At 40.7% G+C, this 24,817-nt stretch overlaps 1 long non-coding RNA gene across 2 annotated transcripts in view; it reads right to left on the bottom strand.

Annotated features, from left to right (window-relative positions):
• Nucleotides 1-21,089: 21,089 nt before the first annotated feature.
• Nucleotides 21,090-24,817, bottom strand: part of LOC122560208 (uncharacterized) — a 135,803-nt gene continuing 132,075 nt past the window's right edge. For both annotated transcript variants that reach the window (XR_015759542.1, XR_015759545.1), the window contains one exon: nt 21,090-23,549. This is a non-coding gene — a long non-coding RNA (uncharacterized LOC122560208). The remainder of the gene's footprint in view (nt 23,550-24,817) is intronic.

Below are 24,817 nucleotides of genomic sequence, written 5' to 3'. Positions count from 1 at the left end.
TCTTTAGGTTTTGGAACTCTCTTGCTCAAAAGAAAGTGGGAAACAGAGTTCTTGAATATTTTAACGGCAAAGCTAAGTAAATTATTTATAAACAAGGTGTGAAAACTGATGAGGGGTGGGTGGAAATATGGAGCAATCAGACAAGCCATGGTCTTATTGAAGGCGGAACTGCCTTGAGAGGCTGAGTGGCCTATTCCTTCTCCCAATTCATATATGTGTTCCTATGTTGATGAGGTTATACAGCCTTGAATGAAAATTTCAGCAGCTTATGACCTGAAACAGGGTGAAACTGGAGATAGAGATAGGTTGTCTTAATGACAGTGAGTATATGTGGTTGAAAGTTCATCTTAGGGTCAAAGGTGACACCGAAGCTGCAAACAGCCTGTTGTAACCTGAAAAAAGTGTCAGGTGGAGGCAGTACAGATCAACAATGACTTCTCTCAATGTTGGAGTAGGATCAAAGCCAGTGATTGTTTAATGCACTGCATGGTCCACTCCAAATTTCCAAGTTTCTCTGCTCCCAGTATTTAATTAGTGCAAATGTGTTAGATATTGAAATAGTTGGATTGAAGGTTCTATTTCTGTGATGTATGACTCTGTGTCTGTGACCCTACATAGTGATATTGCAAACTGGATGTGTTACTTCTTGACGGATTTCTAGCATTTTTATTAAATTCTGATGTTTTTTTTCAACAGCGAGGCATTATCATTTGATGCCAAAGTATTGATAACTGTGACTTTGTCATGTAACTTTAGGGCCTTACATGAAAGTTAGGCACTTTCACAGAAATGCAAATACATGTACTCTCCTTCAAACTTGTCTTTCCCATGTTGCTGAATGCTGACTCAAGTCGCATGTAGTGGGGATTATGCTGCCATCTAGTGACCAATTTCAATTATGGCACTTGCTTCATTGAATTGCCGTTCATTTCATATAGAAGGAATGTAGCTTTATTCAATTTTGCTCAAAAAGCATTGATTGCAATCAAATAACAAATTCAGTCAGAAATTGGGCAGAAAGTTTGAGCGCAAGATAAAGACATTTTTGAAAAAAATCTCCCAGAAAAGGATGTGCTAAGAAAGGGAATGGAAGGGAGAGAATTACAGCCACCGAGGAAGTGACGCTGATCAAACTTCAGGAGATCAGGGCTGATGTCTGACATTTCTGAGGGCTGACAGCCACCTCATGTCCTCTTCACAGCATATCTTCATAGCTATTTCTGTGGATTCAACAAATTTAGCAACCAACACCTACATCAGGTTATTGATATAATTCGTAAAGGATGGAGTCTCAAAAACTGATCCCTGTGGCCCACCACACATTGCACCCAGAAAATAACCCAATTATGCTGACTGTCTCTTTACAGTTACTGAGCCAACCTTCAATTCATGCTATCTTTTACAAACTCAGTTTTTATTTTCTGCAACAACCTTTGATATGGCAGCTATCAAATACCTTCTGGAAGTCTCAGTGCAGGTGCTTGTACCAGTTCCACAGCACATATTGCTTCCTGAAAGAACTCCAACAAAACTATGTTGACATTGCTGGATTACTTTGAGCTATTCTAAGTTTCCTACTAAAACATGTTTGATAATCGGTTCTAATATCTTGGGTGAAGATGGATTTCATCCTATAATATTTAAAAATAATTTCCATATTCTATTAAATTAAGGATAGCAAATATAACTCATTTGTTCAACAGGAGAAGGAGTCAGAACATAGAAAATTACTGGCCAGTTAGAGTGACATCTATCATAGCAAAATATCACAAGTTAATATTAAAGACATTATAACAGGAAACTTGCAAACATTCAAGGTAATCAGGTAGAGTCAATGTGGTACAAAAACATAAATGCTGCATAAACTCAGCAGATCTGGCAACATCTGTGGAGAGAAAATAGAGTAAATGTTTTGAGCCTAGTGATGCTTCTTCAGTTCTTCAGCACAGGAAATTACAAAGAATTTAATTTGGTGAGTTGTCCCTGATTACCTAAACTAAACTTTTAAACCCTAACTATCTGAATTGGCAGGTAAACTCGAGGTAGCTTTGCCTGACAAAATACAAAGGCATGAATAATTGGCACTTGGGTGAAAAGGTTGCCCCTTAGGTCTCTTTTATATATTTCCCCTCTCACCCTAAATCTATTCTCTATAGTTCTCTATGGACAGGTTGGACCGAAGGGTCTGTTTCCATGCTGTACATCTCTATGACTCCATGACTCTATGACCTATATTGGCAGCATGTGAGTTAATACTTGAGGCACATACGTTCAAGAATTTAAGGAAACAGTCTGATTAAATCTACATGGAATTTAAAAGGGTGAAGTAAAGTCTTGTTTTACAGGTGAATATGAGCATTAGCATCTTAAATCATGTCTGAAGTTCTAAGAGAGATTATTCTCTTCAAGAATTTTTAAAAACTTGCTACCTTCCATAATAAGAATCCATACTGAGGTCCAAATTTATGTCATCTTAACTCAAAAACACAAATCCTTAAAGTTGGAATATGTGTCCATGTTTCTCAAAAGACTCACAGCAGCATGAAAGGTAATATGAGAACATTTGATTGTTTCACAAATGAAAATGAAAGAACGGCAGATAAATATTATTCAACTAGAATGGTAGATGAAGTATTGGTATTGTTCCCTTTCCAAAATGAACCTCTGAAAGTGAAATTCAATGACCCATGCAAAGTAGTTAATAGGGTTGCTAAAGTAGGAAGAAGAATCAGTTATTTCACATAAACATGTCGAAACAGTGTCATTGTAGGGAAGTGGATAAAGAGGGGGTAGTGCATCAGGTGGTAAGGAATGACAGAGACAGTAAAAGTGAGGTAGAAAGAGAGGCAGACAGTTCTCAAAGAGAACCTCTGACAATTCAATTAGCCAACACAGAAATGTTGAAATAGTTAGATACTGTATTTTCATTTTCAGAGGAAGGATAATGGCAGGATCTTGTAAGACTTCTTAGAAGGTATAAGGTAATCTGCAGAGGTACACCTGGATGTATCACGATAGTTAGATATGATGTAGATGTAGGGAGAGTCCGTAGCGAAAGAACAGTCTCTCTATTGGCCGAATCCAGAAACTCAAGCTCAAATAGAAACAGAGAATCATGAAATGCTGGAAAAATATGCTTTTTAAATGGCCCTTGATGCTAGCAAATTGGGTGAGTGTGGTCGTGTCACAGGCTAATGAGTCAGGAATAAAGAGGCCAGTGGGGTATATCTCTAAGAAACTAAACCAGTATCAGAAGAAATACTCAACAGTAGAAAAGGAAACTTCAGTATTAATATTGTTCTTCAGACAGAGGGTTGTAGTTGATGGAACATGTTCATCTTGGTGTCCAGTTACTAGCGGCGTACCGCAAGGGTCGGTGTTGGGTCCATGCTGTTCATCATTTTTATAAATGACCTGGAAGAGGGCTTAGAAGGGTGGGTTAGTAAATTCGCGGACGACACTAAGGTCAGTGGAGTTGTGGATAGAGACAAAGGATGTAATAGGTTGCAGAGAGACATAGATAGGATGCAGAGCTGGGCTGAGAGGTGGCAAATGGAGTTTAATGTGGGTAAGTGTGAGGTGATACACTTTGGATGGAGTAATCGGAATGCAAAGTACTGGGCTAGTGGTAAGATTCTTGGGAGTACAGATGAGCAGAGAGATCTCGGTGTCCATGTACACAGATCCCTGAAAGTTGCCACCCAGATTGACAGGGTTGTTAAGAAGGCATACAGTGTTTTGGCCTTTATTAATAGAGGGATTGAGTTCCAGAACCAGGAGGTTATGCTGCAGCTGTACAAAGCTCTGGTATGGCCACACTTGGAGTATTGTGTACAGTTCTGGTCACCGCATTATAAGAAGGATATGGAAGCTTTGGAAAGGGTGCAGAGGAGATTTACTAGGATGTTACCTGGTATGGAAGGAATGTCTTACGAGGAAATGCTGAGGGCCTTGAGGCTGTTCTCGTTAGAGAGAAGAAGGTTGAGAGGTGACTTAATAGAGACATTCAAGATAATCAGAGGGCTAGATAGTGTGGACAGTGAGAGCCTTTTTCCAAGTATGGGGACGGCAAACACGAGGGGACACAACTTTAAAGTGAGGGGAGATAGGTATAAGACAGATGTCAGAGGCAGTTTCTTTACTCTGAGAGTAGTAAGGGTATGGAATGCTTTGCCTGCAACGGTAGTAGATTCACCAAGTTTAAGTGCATTTAAGTCGTCATTGGACAGGCATATGGATGTACATGGAATAGTGTAGGTGGGATGGGCTTCAGATTGGTATGACAGGTTGGCGCAACATCGAGGGCCGAAGGGCCTGTACTGCGCTGTAATGTTCTATGTTCTATGTTCACTTTGATTTTTATGCCTGATGTGATAACAAAGAAACATTAATCCACACTGAGCATAATACCCTGGCATTTATTCAGAAGTTTAAAATTTGAAATGCCGGAGGATTCAGAAGGTGCCTTTTGTTCAAACTTGTTCATGCAAAAATTATTCCCATTGCTGGTAAAGATAGCAGTGTCCCGAGTGTAAAATCATGGAATATGTTAATGGTTTAAGAAATACTAAGATTATATAAGGTTGGATGAGGGGGAAGGGGGACGTATTTTGTCATTTGACTGTCACATATACAGAGGAAACTCAATTATCCGAATGCCAATTATCCAAAAATTGGACTATCTGAAGGAGATCTTGGGGTTCCGATGGAAACATTACATCAAAGATGTGTTTCCAACAGTGATCATGTCTTTTGTTTATAGTGATTAAACAGGCACCAGGGGGTGTTGGACGGGGTTGGGGGCAGGCGGTATTGTGATTAAAATGCATTTTTGAAACAGTCTTTCATCTTATGGTGCGGAGGCGTGCAAAGTTCCCATTTTTTTATTTTACTTTATTTTTGATGTGGATTTTAAAACCAAGAATTATGAAAGGAAATGCTGCATTTTTAACAGGCATGATACTAAAACACATTGATGAAGGGCTTATGCCTGAAACATTGACTCTCCTGCTCCTTGGATGCTGCCTAACCTGCTTTGCTTTTCCAGTGCCATACTTTTTAATTCTGATCTCCAGTATCTGCAGTCCTCACTTTCCCAAAGCTCATTGATGGTTGTGTTTGCACTGCTGCTTTGTTCGAGGAGTGGGGAAGCTGTTTGTTGCCAGCGCTAGGAGTGTGTTAAACTGAAATTTGGCCTTCACCAGCTGGATTATTGGTTTGTGGAGTTCTGACCAGTTGAGGAGACAAAAGGCTATCAATCTGACAACTATCTGATTGGCTCCTGAGTATTTGAACAGCATCTGGATGTGAATGATATCAACAGAAGCCTTCAGACCTCTGGAAGGGGAGGTGACATATCTCCCTGCAGTCAAGTTATTGAAGTCTGAGTTTCACCTACTGGTTGTTGCAAGCTGTGGCCTTTAACCAGTAACTAAGTGACTTTGCAGTTTGTGTACCAATCTCCTGCAAAAAAAACCCCAGAAAGAATCTGGAGAAAAGAAATTAAAGAACAGAAAGTTCTGGCAAGCAAATGGATCATCTCAAGGAAGTCTATTTAGTTGTGGATCGCAGTCCTTGTTCCCTCTAACCATAAAGCCATTTCTAAAACTTTATCTATAAGTGTCTGTCTGTCTGTCTGTATGAGGGAAATGGTTGGGAGGTAAAGTTTGAAGTGGGTTAGAGTTTTAATTAGTATATGAACAGGTCACAGTCATTTACCTGTGGTTACAATCGATTTATTTGTAATAAATAGTAGGTCTTGGTAAGTTCTACCACCGAGTCCATGCTTTCTGTTGCCCTGGCTCTACCCAAGAGGTGAATTGGGACCTTTGATAAAACCTTACTATGGCCTATTTCATAGAATCCTTACAGTGCACATAGAGGCCATTTAGCCCATCAAGTCTGCACTGACTCTCTGAAGAGCATTGCATACCCCCAACCTAACCCTATAACTCCACATTTACCATTGCTCACTTACCTAGCCTGCACATCCCTGGATGCTCCAGGGCAATTTAGCATAGCCATACCAGCTAACCTGCACAGCTTTGGGCTGTGGGAGGAAACCGGAGCACCCAGAGTGAAAGCCACAGAAACACAAGGAGAACGTGTAAACTCCGCACAGTCATCCAAGAATGGAAGCAAACCCAGGAGCTTGTGGCCGTGAGGCAGCAGTGCTGAACACTGAGCCACTGTGTTCCTCTTTTAATGTGGAAGTAATTGTATGTGAATCTTTTAAACATTGCCAACAAAATAGAAGGAATACTAAAGGTTGCAGAGATTCTATGAATTCTTCACTGAAAACAATTTACTATGAGACGCACAGATCTGCTGACTGAATAGCAATAAAGTATTAACTAAAATGTTGTAGAAACATAAAAAAGGAGTATGCCTTTCAGCCCAACAAGCCTACTCTGCCATTCTTGTCTGATTATTCAGTTCAATGCCTTTTTAACATTGTCCCCATTTCCCTTTCTGTCATTGACACTTAGAAAACTGTCAATCCCAACTGGAACCAGACTGAATGACTGAGCCTCCACATTCTTCTCAGGTAGAGAGTTCCTAAGATTCACAAACTTTGAGTGAAAAAGAATCTCATCTTGGTCCGAAATCGACTCCTTTTTTTAAAAATGTTATCTCTCTGTTCTAGATTTCCCAACCAGGAGAAATATTTAATTACTTCTGTCTATTCCTTTGAGTATTTTCAATGAGTTCACCTCTCAGTCTTCAAAACACAAGGAAAGAGAGGTCCAGTTTGTCCAGTCACTCTTTATAAGCACATTGAGTGAAATATTTGCTGACCCAATTCTTGAAGGTAGGGGGTACAATTCATAACTTCCCTATGGTGGTTCTGTTGGAGGCGACCAGCCTATGATTTCTGTGCTGGTAGCTTCTTACCATGATTATAGCATGAACATACCAAGCTAACACATGATACAGCCATAGCCTTCAGCTTTTAAAGGCAGGTTGTCCATCTTAAAGTTGCACTGAACTGAAGACCGACAGAGTATAATATTGGAACACTGAAGTGGAAAATTAATACATGAGCAGTGCTATCAGTGTTGCCACATGTTAGGTACTAGCAACACAGATGGCATCCAGATGAAGGTCATGTTACTGAGGAGGTTTAGGAGCTCCTCATTCAGCATCTTCCAAGGGAGTAGGGATAGGTTGCAAGGCAGATGAATCAGAGCTGGAGTACTTGACCTCAAAAGATGCTTGCAAGACAAGCTTTAAAGTTTCAATCTGCTGATCTGCTAAGTTGTATATTTCATTCATCTCAGAGCAATGCACAGTGTTTTATTTTAAGGTGTTTTAAAATACTTTTGCAATCACATAATATCTCTGCATATCTCAGCTCAGTTTCTAATAGTTTCTGTGGCATCCATTTATCTTGTTCTAAGTATACACTCATGCTGAAGCAATCAAATAAATGAGTATAGATCAATTTCTAGACCCTCATGATTGAACACAGAACAATTGAACACGACATGGAGCCATAGAGATATAGAGATTTACAGCATGGAAACAGGTCGTTCAGCCCAACAGGTCCATGCTGTCTAGTTTTCACAATTAATCTAGTCCCATTTGCCTGCATTTGGACCATCTCCCTCTATATCTATCCCAACTGCGTGTGTGTGTCTCCAAATGTTTCTTAAATGACAAGATTGTACTCGCCTCCACCATTACCTCTGGCAGCCCATTCCAGACCGTCTGTATGAAAGATCTCCCCTCTGAACCCTTTTGTATCTCTCCCCTCTCACATGCTACAATAGAACAATTGTAAATTGCCTTGCAGCATTGGGCTACAAAGTGAGAAGGGAGTATGGGAAATTCCTTCCATTGAACCTGTCCTGCATGCCAAAAGACCCTTGGACCCAACAACAAGCAAGATAGATTTGGATCAAAGTAGTGTCAGAAAATGGACAGTTCAGTAAGCACGCATTCCCCAATACCCAGGGAGGAAGTGAATCTAGGCTATGATGTTAATTTGGTATTCCAAAGCAGTGCTAAGGAAATGTGACATTAGGTTTTTCTTTGTATGAGGTATTAATTCAAGGTCCTGTCTTTCATTCCGGATGAATACAAAAATTCTCATGACTGTGTTCAAAGAACAGCTTGGGGAAGGGGTGCATGAGGTGGGGTTTGTTGTGCGTTGCGGTGTGTTGTGCGTTGCATTGTGGGTTTCTTCTGGTTTTTTGACTAAGATTGATTCCTCGACCAGCACAACAATAATGGATCAGCTGATAATTCATTCGATTACTCCATTTGTGACTTTGCTGTCAAATTTATTAGCTATCGTGTTTGCTTTCGTATTGTTTGCAACTGCCCTTTAAAATGAATTCACTGACTATGAGGGACATCCTGGTTAGATACATAGTATTTTTTAAGGATCCTTTATTTCTTTTCCGTCATCCCTTATTTACCATTCCCAATATGTTTCTAAAAACCAGTGCACAAAACAAAAAGCCAATTTCTCGTCAGTAAATATTAGTAAGGTTGTCTTACATTTCTGATCTATAATTTGAACACTTAAAACCTCACAGAAGGTTGACACTAAAGGAGGCCATTCAGCCTATTGTGTCTACACTGGGTCTCCAAATAAGCATCATGACTTAGTGCCAATCTCCTGCCATTTCCACATAACCCTGCACATTCTTTCTGTTCCAACTGAGCAAAGAAACAGTATCAGCTTTGAGTGACGGGAATGAAATGGGATTGAGATAAAATAAGGCATCTCTCATTTAAGACAGATGTGGAGACTTTCTTTGCCAATATAGGGTCATGAGTCTTTACAATTATGTTCCTCAAAAGTGTTGGAAGTAGAGTCCTTGAATATTTTTATGGTAGTGGTAGATGGATTCTTGATAATTATGGGAGTGAAGAGTTATCAAGGGTAGGCAGGAATATGGAATAATCAGAGTGGCCATGATCTTACTGAATGCCAGAGCAGACTTATGGAACCTAGTAGTCTATTCCTGTTCCTAATTTGTATGTTCCTATGTCATGTTTGGCAGCAGTTGTGAGACTGGGGAAGATGATGTTGAGTGGCAGGAACTTGTTGTTTTGTTAAAATGTTCAGTAATTGTGTTAAGTCAAAAATGGTCCCAAAAGAAAAAGGTGCCATTAGATTCTTCTTTAAACAGAAGACATCTCTATTCAGTATTTGGAAGATGAAAGATTTGTTGATTTGGATACTGTATGAAAGATAACCTTGGCTGCACTATTAGATTAGATCTTCCTGACTTTCTTTAAACAACTTACATTAAGAAATCAGAATGATTTTTCTGTGGTAACATTTACAGATAATTAGGATTTCATTCACTTATCACAGCAGACAACATCTGATTAATAATGCATAATGCTTCTACAAATAGGGGAAAGATTGAAGACTGGAAGAGGCAATTAAATTCCCATGGGGCTGCTTTTAAGAACATGCCAAATAATAATAGCTACCTAAAGTTTCCAGGCTAACATACCTAAAATAATGAGAGCTTGGTTCAACTCAATGTAAACTGTAAAATCTAACTGTGAGCTTATGTGGCTTTACACGGGTTCAAAATTATTATATTGCTTCCTCTCTGTACTCCATTTTGCACACATTTACTTTTACATGCAATTGTGTATGAACTGAATAGTCTCTTGCTTTATGCAGAGAGAGGGTATATTAAACAAAGGAAAGCATCAAAACAAATTGATGGTGTTAATTTTTTTAACATGGATGAGGAGAAAGCCAACTAAGCAGGCAGCTTGTCCAGGAGCTTTATCAGGGATTCTCAGCTGATTTAAACAGCCAGTCCTCACTATCTTGCTGTTTGCTTCCTGACCAATGACAACTTGGAAGCCAGTGAGCTATGATATGCTGCCAGGTGACCATTCCTGGTACTGAGTGGTATTTGTCACCTCTATCATTGTGTGGTACTGGGTAAGGAATGTTTCAGGTTGTTTACTGCCATGAATCTTCCTTTGAGGTTACTTTGTCCTGGGCCTATCGAGTGGATTAGTGGTAAAGGATACATCACTGTGGAATATCTACAGATGCTTTTTCTGTTCCAACTGAGCAGAGAAACAGTAGCAGCTTTGAGTGACAGGGATGAAGGGGGATTGAGATAAAATAAGGCATCTCTCATTTAAGACAGATATGGAGACTTTCTTTGCCAATATAGGGTCATGAGTCTTTACAATTATGTTCCTCAAAAGTGTTGGAAGTAGAGTCCTTGAATATTTTTATGGTAGTGGTAGATGGATTCTTGATAATCATGGGAGTGAAGAGTTATCAAGGGTAGGCAGGAATATGGAATAATCAGAGTGGCCATGATCTCACTGAATGCCAGAGCAGACTTATGGAACCTAGTAGTCTATTCCTGTTCCTAATTTGTATGTTCCTATGTCATGTTTGGCAACGGTTATGAGACTGAGGAAGATGATGTTGAGTGGCACTGTTCTTGGATAAGTAGATAAGGTATAATAACTAGGACCTTAGTGAGTTGGTACAGATACATCTGCTTCCTCTGAAAGATGGAGTAGCACTCTTTATCTCCACCCCTAGACTGTGTATATTGGTAGAATGAGTGGAGTTAATGCAACATGTACATTCATTTGTACAGAATTTCCTGCAAGCTTCTTTTCCCCATCATGCAGTTATGTATGTAATGATACTACATATGCCATTCTCACATATCCCCCAAGTTCCTGACCTTACAGTGCAGGTAGGCTTGGACTTTCACATCTTTTTAAGAACGCATTCTTTTCAGAATTGCTGGTCATTTTCTCACTGGAGAATCTGTTATCACTCAGCTGTGTTTCAGATGAATTGTCCATTTTTTTTGTAGAAAGTATGGTTGGTTCATTACCTCAGCTGGAGGTCACTTAATTATCTAAATTTACTTCCTGAAAGACAGCTGCTTGATGAAAATAAGCATTTCCTTCCTTGTTGTACCCTGGATTCCTGGATCTCAAGAGCCTAAAACATTGGTGCAGAAGTGGGCCATTCGAATCAGCAAGACTGCACTGCTATTTTAACCAACGATTGGTACCAGTGCCCCATGAACTGAAATCCATTCCACCTTTGTCAGTAGAAGATTTCATTAGGATTCCTAAACTCATGGCAAAACACAAAAAGGTAAGTCTGTTGAGATTACCTGCAATGTTTCATATATTCAAGAAGAAATACTGGTGACAAAACCAAAATAGGCTCCAAATTTGACAAGAACAAACAACTGACCATTCACGCTTGCTACCATTTGCTAGAATTTGTCGAAGGATGGCCAATTTAGAGCCTAATTTCTTCTTGCGGAATGGGACTATTTGGCACCGATCGTTTGGCCCCGCCGTTTTGGCTCTAAACTGTTTTGGCACTCATTACTTTGGTGCTGAGCTGTTTTGGCACCAATTCAGAATTTAAAAAAAGTCTTGTACAACCCGTAAGAAATTTGTTTTTATTGCATTGTAAGAAATAAATCTAATTCTTTGTTATTCATTATTTTTAACCGATAAAAACAAATTTCTACATTTTGCTACATTTATCAAACACATATAGATAACCGTCGTGTGAAATTTTTGGTTTGTCTCTCTTGCTTAGAATGTTTTCAGCCATTTCTGGTATGGGTTCTACAAGAAAATAGAAAGAAAATTGTATTACAGCTTACCAATGTGAAGACAGAAGGGCTTAAGTATCATCAAGGCAGTAGCTGACTATGAACAATTGTTAAATGAGAAAATGATTACAAAACAAGATTTGAATCTACAGCGGGTCATTAGAGCTTTGACTATCAACTCTTGCTAGTTGAGAAAATTACATTGGGTCATTAGTCATCCTCTCTTCTTTAACCAAACAAGACTTTTTTTTAAAATTCTGAATTGGCGGCAAAACAGCTCAGCGCCAAAGTAATGAGCGCCAAAACAGTTTAGAGCCAAAACGGTGGGGCCAAATGATCGCACCAAAACGTACCCGACCCTTCTTCTTGAGTATATGAAACATTGCAGGTAATCTCAACAGACTCACCTTTTTGTGTTGTGCCATGAGTTTAGGAATCCTAATGAAATCTTCTACTGATAAAGATGGAATGGATTTCAGTTCATGGGGCACTGGTACCAATCGTCGGTTAGAATAGCAGTGCAGTGAGTTTACTGAGACCATATGCTTTGATCACCAACAACATTTCACAATCATAGATGATATACTAATGTATGAGAAAAACAACTAGTTATTTCAGCATTTGTTGGTAGATATATTGGAAAGTCGATATCATGGGCGGTGGTGGCATGGTGGCTCAGGGGTTAGCACTGCTGCCTCACAGCACCAGGGTCCCAGGTTCAATTCCAACCTTGGGTGACTGTCTGTGTGGAGCTTGTACATTCTCCCTGTATCTGCGTGGGTTTCCTCCCACAAGTCTAAAGATGTGCAGGTTAGGTGAATTGGCCATGCTAAATTGCCCATAGTGTTAGGCGCATTAGCCAGAGGGAGATGGGACTGGGCGGATTGTTCTTCGGAGGGTCGGTGTGGACTTGTTGGGCTGAAGGGCCTGTTTCCACACTGTAGGGAATCTAATCTAATGGACACTTGGGTATTAACAGATCTAAAACCAGGACTTAGTCAGTACTATGCTAACCTGATCGCCATATTCTTCAATTGCTTTTAAGATTTCATCATACGTCATTACTCAGGATTAGCAGGTTTGGAAAACACTCCTGTCACCACTGCAGACTGGCCAGATAAAACTCAGTCATGTTTGTTAGAACAAAGCAGGATTGAGAACACAATTGAGCAGAGCTACCCACCTGAGCTCCTTATCAGCTTCTGAATGGAATTTTGCCTCTAGAATACAGATCTTGCCATTTTGCTGCTCTTTCTCCCTACTGATAGTCACATTTGAGCTTCTGGTTGACTATCTGTGTCTTTCTAAAACAACAGTACTTTTAAATGGTAAACTGAGATACTTTTGTTTTCTTTTCGTCTGGATTTCTTCTTTTTGCAGAATGGTTCAGATCTGCAGGACCACAATCATTTTTCCAGCTTACCACTGTTGGCACCCATTGTATTTGAGATAGTCCTCAGTATGGGTAGTTTGAGGTAGTTCATTACCATCAGCAGTAAGTCCAATAACATTTGGTCAGGCATAATTTCTAGCACCTTAGAGAGCTGGTGCAGGCATATCTGGTCCCTCCAGTAGTAACCTTTGGGTGGAATCAGCCCCTGATTGATGTGGGCCTTAGTGAGAAAGTTGGGAAAAACACAGGAGATGACCAGCAAGGAACCTTTCGACACTAAGAGTAAAAAGACTCATATTGCAACCAAGTGATGAATAGGGAGATGAGATCCTCATTGTTGAACACTGAAAGGACGATTTACAGACATTAGCATTCATTAACATCCTCATTATCAGTTCATCTTGCTGCATTGATATGCAGTTTTCCATTCTCACACCCACCGGATAGAAAATGGAAGCTAACAATTCATGACATGGAAATCCGAGTAGTAACCTGGTGACTCCAGCTCACCACTTGTTCCTCCTGACTTCCATTCTAGATAGCAGTAGGCAACATCACAGGGCACTCTCCAAGAACAGCATTGGAAATGCAACCACCAGCACTCTCCACAACTTGACCATGGACACTAGCACCTGACTGTATCATCCAAAATGTATCAATCTGGCATTGTGACCTGGCATCCTTGTACTGTGAGGAGAAAGTGAGGTCTGCAGATGCTGGAGATCAGAGCTGGAAATGTGTTGCTGGAAAAGCGCAGCAGGTCAGGCAGCATCCAGGGAACAGGAGAATCGACGTTTCGGGCATAAACCCTTCTTCAGGAGGAGTCCTGAAGAAGGGCTTATGCCCGAAACGTCGATTCTCCTGTTCCCTGGATGCTGCCTGACCTGCTGCGCTTTTCCAGCAACACATTTCCAGCATCCTTGTACTGTGCTACTGTTCAACATCCCAGATGAGTAAAGGTAAAAATGTACAATGAAGAACACTTTTCTTAAAGATAAGCTCTCAACCTATTGTGTACCTCAGAACCCCACCTGACAGTTCACCCCATCCTTCCAATTCGACATCGAACCCACTTCCCCTGTTAAGAGATCATTCAATTCTTCAAATGGGCAGCACATTGACTCTGGTTAGCATTGCTGTCTCACAGGCCAGGGACTCAGGCTCGATTCTACCCTCGGATGACTGTGTGGAGTTTGCATATTCTCCCCGTGCCTGCATGGGTTTCCTCCTAGTACTCTGGTTTCCTCCCACAGCCCAAAGATGTGCACGTTATGTGGATTGGCGATGCTTCATGCCCTATAGTTTGTAGGGATGTGCAGGCTGGGTGGATTAGCCATGGAACTGCAGGGTTACAGGTATAAGGTAGTGGAGTGAGTCTGGGTGGGTCGCTCTTTGGAGGTGTGGACTTGATGGGCTGAAAGGCCTGCTTCCACACAGTAGGGGTACTATGATTCGATGAACTCTCAGGCTAGCCCTTTCAAGACTGCTGGAAACATACATGGGCTTCAGTACCTTACGTCTTGGTCTACATAGGCCAATGTTGGAATATTGCGTGCAATTCTGGTCTCCTTCCTATCGGAAAGATGTTGTGAACTTGAAAGGGTTCAGAAAAGATTTACAAGGATGTTGCCAAGGTTGGAGGATCTGAGCTATAGGGAGAGGCTGAACAGGCTGGGGCTGTTTTTTCCTGGAGCGTCGAAGGCTGAGGGGTGACCTTATAGAGGTTTACAAAATTATGAGGGGCATAGATAGGATAAATAGACAAAGTCGTTTCCCTGGGTTCGGGGAGTCCAGAACTAGAGGGCATAGGTTTAGGGTGAGAGCGGAAAGATATAAAAGAGACCTAAGGGGCAACATTTTCACGCAGAGGGTGGTACGTGTATGGAATGAGCTGCCAGAGGATGTGATGGAGGCTGGTACAATTGCAACATTTAGGAGGCATTTGGATGGGTATATGAATAGGAGGGGTTTGGAGGGATATGAGCCGGGTGCTGGCAGGTGGGACTAGATTAGGTTGGGATATCTGGTCGGCATGGACAGGTTGGACCGAAGGGTCTGTTTCCATGCTGTACATCTCTATGGCTCTATGACTCTATCTCACCTGTACACCCCAGTGTGAGAACTACAGTCCCACCATGCTACAGGGTTACAAGATCCCCTTCATCCACAAACTTCTTCTTCCCCTTTCCCTCATCTTGAGATTGAATACCCTTTTCTACTTCAACTTGGTCTACAACACTCTTCAAAACCCCTTGCCCACCCTCTATTCTGCGGGATTAGAATCCTCCTTTCACACCCATTCCTGACAAACCTCTTCCCTTCCTCCACATCATCCCCAGCAATGCTGTCCTCTCCCTCTCCCTCTTCCTCTTCCTCTCCTCCCGCCCCTCTCCTCCCCTCCTCTCTCCTAAACCCCACCCCCACCCCCACCATCTCCATGGACTTCCCAAACTCAGTTGCCTGGTTTTAAAAGGAGACCTCACCATGACTAGGGGTACCTCAAATTGGACCAGTTCCAAACAGGTTTGCAGCATAGCTTCCAGTTTGTCCAGCACCCTAATCTGAGTTGGAGTGTAGTTTGGGTTTTCGGGAGGCAGAAGTGTAGAACATCATAGAGAGAGGGGGGAAGGAAGAATGAGAGAGGAAGAATGAGAGTGAGGGACAGAGGGGAATACGGGAGAGGGAGTTTGTGTGGGAGAGAGGGAAGTTGAAGATCAGAGTGTGAGGGGGGAACAAAGGGAGAGGTAGCCAGAGAGGAGGGCAGTGGAGAGAGGGCACAGGAGGGGAGAGGAGTAGAGCAAGAGCAAGGAGTAGTGGGGGCAGGAAACAGCGAGACATGGTGGGTAAAGGGGAGTGAGAGTAGGGAAAGAGGGGCAGGTGGCAAAGAGAGAGAGAAATCTATAATAATTTCTACGTCATTGTAACAAAAGTATTATATCATAACTAATTATCGTAACCGTAATAGGTAATATTTATTATACGAATAACACTCTAATAAACTAATATATTTTTCTACATTAAATGGCCTCACACTTCACCTGACTGCAGCTGGAAGTTCTAAACGTCTGAGACTTTAAAAAACTTCAGCTTAAAGTGTTTCTTCCAAAATCACCTTCAGTTCAAAAGAATGAATATTGTATCTCGATGCTTTTCATTTTAGCTTCATTGCTTGTCAGTTGATTTCCAATAATTTTAGTTGAGCATTACTGACCACCTTAAAGGCAAATCCTTCTAACTGATATTCTTCAAGCACTGTGTGGTTGCATTTAATTGATCATTGGTCATTGATTGCAATAAATCCAGTGTTCTTTCTCAGTGGAGGACTCTTCCCCCTTTCTCTCGGGGATCTGGGGTGGAGGGTGCTGCACCCGACTGTCTCCTCCAACCGCAGATTGCGGTGGTTCATGGACTCCCAGCCCAACTGCTTGTTCTGTGGAGTCCATGAATTATGTACGTATGGGATGTGGCTGTCTGCGCTTCCTTTTTGAATTCCTTAAGAATCTTCTTTTATATTTTTGGTTACACTTCACCCCCACGCTCCTGATCTTTGGACACACAGTGCAGAGGGAGGACAGCAGGTCAGAGGATCTCCTCGTGAGTCTGCTCCTGGGCCTGGCCATAAACAGGTCCAGGCAGCGGGCCATGGGAGGGCGTTATGGCTGATTGCCTGCCCCTCTTTTGTGGTTATGTTCGGGCCCGGATGTCCCTGGAGAGGAAGTACGCGGTGTCTACCAACACCCTCGAAGTTTTCAGGGAGAGGTGGGTATTGCGTGGTGTGGGGTGTTTTATTTCCCCCCTCCGATTCTATTTTGATTTAATCCCTACTCTCCTCTGTACTTTCTCCATAATGTAGGCATTGCCCTGTGATAAGAAGGGCTCTGCTTGTCACTGGCCACTCGGGTGTTTCTTTTCTTCCTGGTGGTGGAATATGAATAAAGATTTAGATTACTTACAGTGTGGAAACAGACTCTGTGGCCCAACAAGTCCACACCAACCCGCCAAAGCGCAACCCACCCAGACCCATTCCCCTAACACTACAGGCAATTTAGTTTGGCCAATTCACCTAACCTGCACATTTTTGGATTGTGGGAGGAAACTGGAGCACCCGGAAGAAACCCACGCAGACACGGGGGAAAATGTGCAAACTCCACACAGTCACCTGAAGTGGGAATTGAACCCGGGTCTCTGGGGTAGTAGAGCTAACCACTGTGCCACCGTACTGTTTCTGCACACATTGTTTCTTCACTGTGTCCTACACATACACACACTCGACATGGAAAGAAAAAACTAAATAAATCCAGTGTTCTTTCAAGAAGTGTCCACTGCTGCATTCCTTCTTTAGTTGGAATTTTTGGTCCAATGGTAGTGTCCTTACTTCAGAACCAGACAATCTGGGTTTGTATCCCACCTCCTTCCTGAAGTCTGTAATAACAGGTTGCTTAGATAATGTCTAGCTCACTATTAGATGTAAAATGTCTAATTGAACAGATATCACCGTGATTTGGTGCAAAGCATTTATTTGCACTAATTCACAATGATATCTGCTCAATTAGACATCATTTTACACCTTATAGTGAGCTAGATATGATTTAATCATAACTTTTTAGTAGGCAACAGATTTAATTAATATAAAGGTTAAAGGGCACATTTGAGTTTTCTGTCAAACACAGGATCCAACCATTTTGATTTTCACTCGAGGGGCAAACTAGTAGAGTGACAAATGCAGAAAAGATTTTGTAAAATGCTGGAAGGATGCCTTTTGGTTTGAGGTACTCTTAAACGGATAGTGAGCCTTGTGACTAATTGGTTCAAATGTGTCTCAGAGTGGCCCTGGAGTGTGGGACACTGGTCAACTGTGAGAATTATCCACTCAGCATCTGATCATTAGAATTTACTGACATTTTAATAAATTGAAATGATTCACTACTTGTTTCCCAGCAGGAAAATAGACTTGAAGGCGGAGTGGTACCAGTTAACCTGGCATATTGATTGATAGTGCAAACTTACGCACTCTTCCGCCTTTGGCTGTGCTCACCACTATAATGGGGCAAACCTTGCTGCCCTGCATTTTACGCCACTCACTCAGATGCAGCTACCAGGAGCAGAGGGTCCATTAACAAAGAAGAACAAATCTGTGATGGACGTTCATTTGATCTTTCTGTGTGGCAAACACTATTGTGGAACAAGGTGAACCAAATAGTTCATCTACAAAGTCCAAACGATGAGTCCATGTAAGTTGTAGAAATTTTACTAAGGGCAAACTTTAGCATGTTCAGTAAACAACTCATGTTATGAAAGCAATAAGTGCTGGACATCACAATGGATCACGCAAGCTATTGTTTCAAGTCTAGCTGACTCTTCATCAGATCTGAAGTGAGGTGTAGGAGCAAGGAGGTCGGTGGTTCAGATTAAGTGATTGGAATGTGAGGATGGCAGAACAATGGTGTGTCTAACTGCCAGACTGGAAAGAGCACTCAGTCCCACTGGGGTGGGGAGAGGGGACAGATGACATGGTGACAGAGAATGTAACAAGTAAAGCTAAAAGAAAGGGAAGGAATAGCAGGTGTTGATATTAAGTCTTTCTGTCATAATTATTGTCTTAATATTAAGGATCAATATTAAATATTAAGTCTTTGTCCCCGAGCAGACTACACTCCAGCACCACTCTCCCATCAACAACTATAGCATGAATGCTTTCTCCTCCACACTTCGCTTCAGCTCTCATGAAGAGTCACCGAGATTCAAAACGTTAGCTTGGTCCCTCTCCATGGATGCAGCCTGACCTGCTGTGATCACACAATTTGTTGTTTTCTGTACAGATTCCAGCCTCTGCAGTAATTTGCTCCAACAGGTTGTGTTGACTTCTCAGCTACCTATGGAGCTAAATTGTAAATTTTAATCAATCTTAGATTCTCTTCTCAATTTTACATCTATAATTAGAAAACAGTATGACTGAATTACTGGCTCATAACCAGGAAAACCTTATTTATTTTGTTAATATACTCTCTCTACTAAGTTATGTCTATTCAAAGGGTATCAAATTCATCTTGACTGGCAGCACAAAGAAAATAAAGATCAACGCAATTCGTGATTCAACTTGTTGTGGTATCACCCGGAGTTTGTTTATTTAAAAATCAGCATTTGTCACGGCTAAGGATGGAATTCAGGTAAACATTACAATCGATCATTCCTAGTGAAGTATTAAAAAAAAAGTGCAGAGTTGAATGTGAAGGTTAATAATAAGTCCATGACTTGCCCTCTCCCTGATTTCTTCGATGATCACTGACAAGTTTGCATGCATTCTGCTGGAAGATTAGTTGCAGAAATGCCAGCAGAATCTTAACTGGGTTAATGTAGGACAGTTTGATAAATCAACTTCTAGTACCAGCCACTCTGAGGCAAAAAAGGAGTGGCAAAACCACAGGCAGTTCAATTTTTCCAGTGCCTGTGATGATAATTCTTGCCAAGGGGAATCGATCCCAGTTGTATTCCGAAATCACCATTGAGTATCTTGGCATTTGTTAAGAATGGTAGCTAGAGGAATCTGGTTATATTGCTACTTCCCAGCCAATAGGAATGCTAGTGTATTTATTTTAAAGTCGTGGCTGTCTGCACTAAAACCACATCCGAGGAGCCTGTATCACTGGCATGGGTCTCACACATTTCCAATAGCAGTTTAAAGTGCTGAACTGCCGAGTCTTGGCTTCCAGGTCATAGCCAATGCTCTGTCATCTGTAATGGAAGTAGGAGCAGCTTTTTATTAACCATGTAAGAATAAACATTCAACTGTTAGGGAAGTAGTACCAGCTGCGAAATAAATGAGACTGGAGATTTGTGCACTTCAAGTTTTTATTGCTTAATTGCTGATTTGTTTCAATGTGGTCACAAGGTGGCAGTAGCAACCACAAACTGATGCTCTTGCTGGTGTAACAAATGGATACAAAAATGAATTAATTCCTGTAATTTGCCCTTGGAGGGTGGGTATAAATGTATTCAATATTTTTATAGTCATCTACATGATTTACAAGAACTTACTATTTTATCCTGAAAATTACCTGCATGGCTTTTCTTATTATAACCCAGAAACTACTGGAATGATATTAGAATTAGAATCCCTACAGTGTGGAAACAGGCCCTTCAGTCCAACAAGCCCACACCAATCCTCTGAAGAGTAGCCCACCCAGACCCCTAACCTTTATTTACCCCTGACTAATGTACCTAACCTACACATCCCGGAGCTGTATGGGCAATTTAGTATGGCCAATTCACTGAACCTGCACATCTTTGGACGAAGTTAAAAATCACACAACACCAGGCTATAGTCCAACAGGTTTAATTGGAAGCACTTGCTTTCGGAGCGCTGCTCCTTCATCAGATAGTTGTGGAGTACACAATTGTCAGACACAGAATTTATAGCAAAAGTTTATAGTGTGATGTAACTGAAATTATACATTGAAAAATACCTTGATTGTTTGTTAAGTCTCTCATCTGTTGAAATGACCATGTTAGTTTCACTTCTTTCATATATAAATCACAAAACATTTTAAATAAGTTACATTCTCAGGTTAACTTTAACAATTGGTGTTAGCCCAGATAATGTGTTCAAGGTGTTAGCCCCCTGTGTGCTGCTGTCTGTGCCCTAATGTTTAGACTGATTCTAATCTAAAAAATAAGTTAACAGAGCCTGACATGGAAGCTAGTGCTTCTAAATAAACCTGTTGGACTATAACCTGATGTTGTGTGATTTTTAACTTTGTACGCCCCAGCATCTCCAAATTACATTATGGCACAGACAACAGCATACAGGGGGCTAACACCTTCAACACATTATCTGGGCTGACACCAATTGTTAAAGTTAACCTGAGAATGTAACTTTTAAAAAATGTTTTGTGATTTACATATGAAAGAAGTGAAACTAACATGGTCATTCTAACAGATGAGAGACTTAAACATTCAAGGTATTTTTCAATGTATAATTTCACATTACACTATAAACTTTTGCTGTAAATTCTATGTCTTACAATTGTGTCCTCCATAACCACCTGATGAAGGAGCAGCACTCCGAAAGCTAGTGCTTCCAATTAAACCTGTTGGACTATAACATGGTGTTGTGTGATTTTTAACTTTGTACACCCAGTCCAACACCGGCATCTTCAAGTCATCTTTGGATGGTGGGAGAAAACCCACACAGACACAGGAAGAATGTGCAAACCCCATGCAGACAGTTGCCTGAGGCTGGAATTGAACTCGAGCCCATGGTGCTGTGAGGCAGCAGTGCCAACCACTGAGCCACCATGCCCCCCCCCACAGCTGAATACTTAACTAGTACATAAACATTCCACTGCCCTGTTATTTTCAAGTGAAAATAAAATATAATGTGAACAGGTTGACAGTTCTCACCTAATTTGATCAAGCACAACTTTTATTCTTCTGTCTTACAGATAAAAAAAGTTAACATTTCAACAGTGTCAGTTATTAAAAGTTGATTATTTTTACAACTGAAACTAGATTCTTAATTTATTCAAGTGAAACTATGATGATGGAACACCTGATGTTTTTTTTATTGGTAGCTGTGCTAATCTCAGCTGGACATCAATACTCCTTAAGCTTATTTTTTCAATCAAGTCTACCAATCTAATCTAATTGACTGAATATTACACCTTCCAACTCAGTGGAATGTCGTCTTAACTAATCAATGGACAACTGCCTTTACAAGATCTTCAAAGTAACAATAATGACAAAGAGAACTTCAATATTATTCAATATGGATCACACTTCCTGAAAGTTGTAAAGATGCAGAAAAGCATCTATAGTTACTAAAACAGTAGTGAAAAATAACACATTAAATATTAAAGTCTATTGATAACCAACTCAGGATATCATAATGTTCAAAATATTAAAAAAAGAATGGATTTTCTGTTGAGACAGTTCTCCTTCTGCTAGATCAATACTTTGATGTCAGAGTATTTTTAACTTTCATTTCTGTTTAAAGATGTAAAGTACAAAAGGATTAATTTTTATATTAGCACAATAGAATTGCATAAACATCGTCATAGTATTCTGATCAATTGAGAAATTTAACCTGCAGTCTCATTCTGATGGTTGAAGCATATACCCTCCATTCTGTTTTAGTGCAGACAGTATTTAAGAACTGTTGTCAGTTCACTACGCTCAAATGTGGCTGAGGCATACTTGAAAAACACAAAAAAATTCCTCTCGCCCCATTTTGTTTAGTTTTATTGCAGAAAAGATTTCTGCCTTTTCATAATCAAGGTGCTTTCGTTTGTTTATGCATCCACAATTGGCATGAAATCTTCTCTACAATCAGACAGGAATTTATGTTTGCAAAGGAACAAGAGTGAGAAGGTCAAATCTTCCTTACCCAAGGGAGGACAGAGTCCATCAAAAAACACTTCACATAGTGACCTCAGCCAAAATCGGAAAATTACAGCTTCATTGAGTCATGTGTATCGCCATGGCATGCAACCCTAGGTTTCCAATTTATAGATGTCTCATTAGTCAGCACTATGATTGTTGACTACCAGTCTACAGTGTTAATTACACCTTATACGCAGGAGATGGGTACAATGTGTGTGTATGTTAGGGATTTTGCTGTGCTGGAGTTGTTTTAAGAAAACACAAGGGAGGGAACAATGAGATTTCAATTAAAATTTCTAAATGAGTGTCTAAACCACCATATGATTTAATTTTACAGCATTGTGAAAGTGATCACTGAGATTCCTTTCACTCTGCAGTGATTTAGTATCCTCTGGTGCATTCATACACCAGTTAGTTCTCCTTCACAATTGCTGTGGATAAGTAATTTTGTGATTCTGGGAGATTTGACAGACTCATTTGTTTTTATTTTCACTGAAGATCTTATGTGCACATAGCTAAATGCAAATCTCATTTATTTATTTGTGAGGCAGGTGTATGTTGTACTCTTTAGTCTCTTGCATAATGTATTCTGCTTGCTAAAAGCTTTCACAGACACCACAGCTTGGAATAAGTGATGTTGGCTGCCAAGTGAAATCCATGCTACTAAAGGCTTTGTGAGCTTTTTTAACAACATCAATGAAATATCTTGTCTGTAGTACATTTAAAAAACTATTATAAATCTTTTTTGCATTAATTATTCTCATTTAAGTTTAAGGCGCCATGTGATTAAATATATACATAACATCTATATGGCCTTGCACAGACGCAGTAACTGAGGTACTATGACAATATCAGATACAAACAAAGGCAATATTTGATGACTGACTTGGTCCTAGTACAATCATCATGCTGTTATGTACTTACACATTTAGAATCTAGAGGCAGATTTCCAACTTGGGATCCAGACAAATGTGGATTGGCTGCATGTTATAACTTCAAAGGAAATTGAACAAGGTCGATATTACATAGGTGGGCAAACAACTTTATCCTATACACACCCAAGTCATGAAGTTAAAACACTATTTAGGGTTCCCTGGGCTTTAAAATTATGCAGAATGTTTTCATGTTGCAGCATGTGTGATCAGTTCTCTGTTCACTGTTGTATCTTGGAAAATTTGCTTCATCTGCAAAATCAAAATTTAAGTAAGATGTCATAGATTCCTATATTAAGACAGTCTGAACTTTCAGCTATTTGCAATTCCAGTCACTGGTATAATTCTGTGACTAAGCATTGAGATATTGAGTGGGATCTTCCTAGTCCTGGATGATGTGAATATTGGGAGAGAGTGAGGACTGCAGATGCTGGAAAGTTTCCTCATCTCCTCTGTCCCCACCTCATCCCAGATTCAACTCCTCCAACCCTCTTGAACTGTCCCATCTCTCCATCCTCCTTCCCAACTATCCGCTCCACCCTCTGCTCTGACCAATCACGATCACCTCCCATCTGCATCTACCTATCACCTTTCAAGCTACCTTGCCCTCAGCTTCACCCCCTCCTATTTAACTCTCAGTTGCCTTCCCCCTTTCCCGCTCCCCCCAACATTCCTGAAGAAGGACTTATGCTCAAAACATCAACTCCCCTGCTCCTCAGATGCTGTCTGACCTACTGTGCTTTTCCAGTGCCACACTGATGTGAATATTGGCAAGAAAGTTAGGAAAATCTGATTCAATCAGCAGCAATGAGATTCTCAAAGTTGAGAGCAAGAAATCCCATTCTCCAACAAATGTTGAATGGCAAGATGAGTATCTCGCAAGTGAATGGCAAGAGCTACAAATGCATTACCTCATCATTGACAAGCAGTTGGCAATTTTCCCATCAGCTGAATCGAAACCAGACAGTGACAATTCCCAAAATGAAAGTCTGATTACATACATGACTCCTTTCACTCGCCATTTGTTCCTCCTGACCCCCATCTAGACAGTAGTCACCAACGTCACAGGGAACATTTTGTGGACAGTGACCATTCTTGTCAACTGCCCATGGTAGTTGGTATCAAACACTTACCAGCTTCATTGCATCCTCATGGCACATTATTGACCCACTTACAATATAGTTTTACATTTTCATGCTGCACTTTGGGCTTATGCAAGACCACTTTGTGCTCTAGGAGGTAATAGCCTAGTGATGTTATTGCTAGAGTATTAATCCAGAGATCCAGGAAACGTTCTGGACATATAGGTTCAAATCCTGCTTTGGCAGATGGTGGAATTTGAATTAGGAGTCTAATGATGACCATAAAGTTATTGCAATTGTCAGGAAAAAACGCCTATCTGGTTCACTAATGTCCTTTGGGGAAGAAAATTATCATCTTAACCTGTTCTGGCCTACACGTGACTGATGTGAAGACAGTGTGGGTGACACTTAACTGCCCTCTGGATAATTAGGGATGGC

This window comes from Chiloscyllium plagiosum, unplaced genomic scaffold, assembly GCF_037043375.1.
Source record: "Chiloscyllium plagiosum isolate Xiang-an unplaced genomic scaffold, Cpla_swu_hap1 HiC_scaffold_15, whole genome shotgun sequence".
NCBI lineage: Eukaryota > Metazoa > Chordata > Chondrichthyes > Orectolobiformes > Hemiscylliidae > Chiloscyllium > Chiloscyllium plagiosum.
Note: the sequence above shows the minus strand (reverse complement) of the source record. Positions and strands in the feature narration are given on the sequence as shown.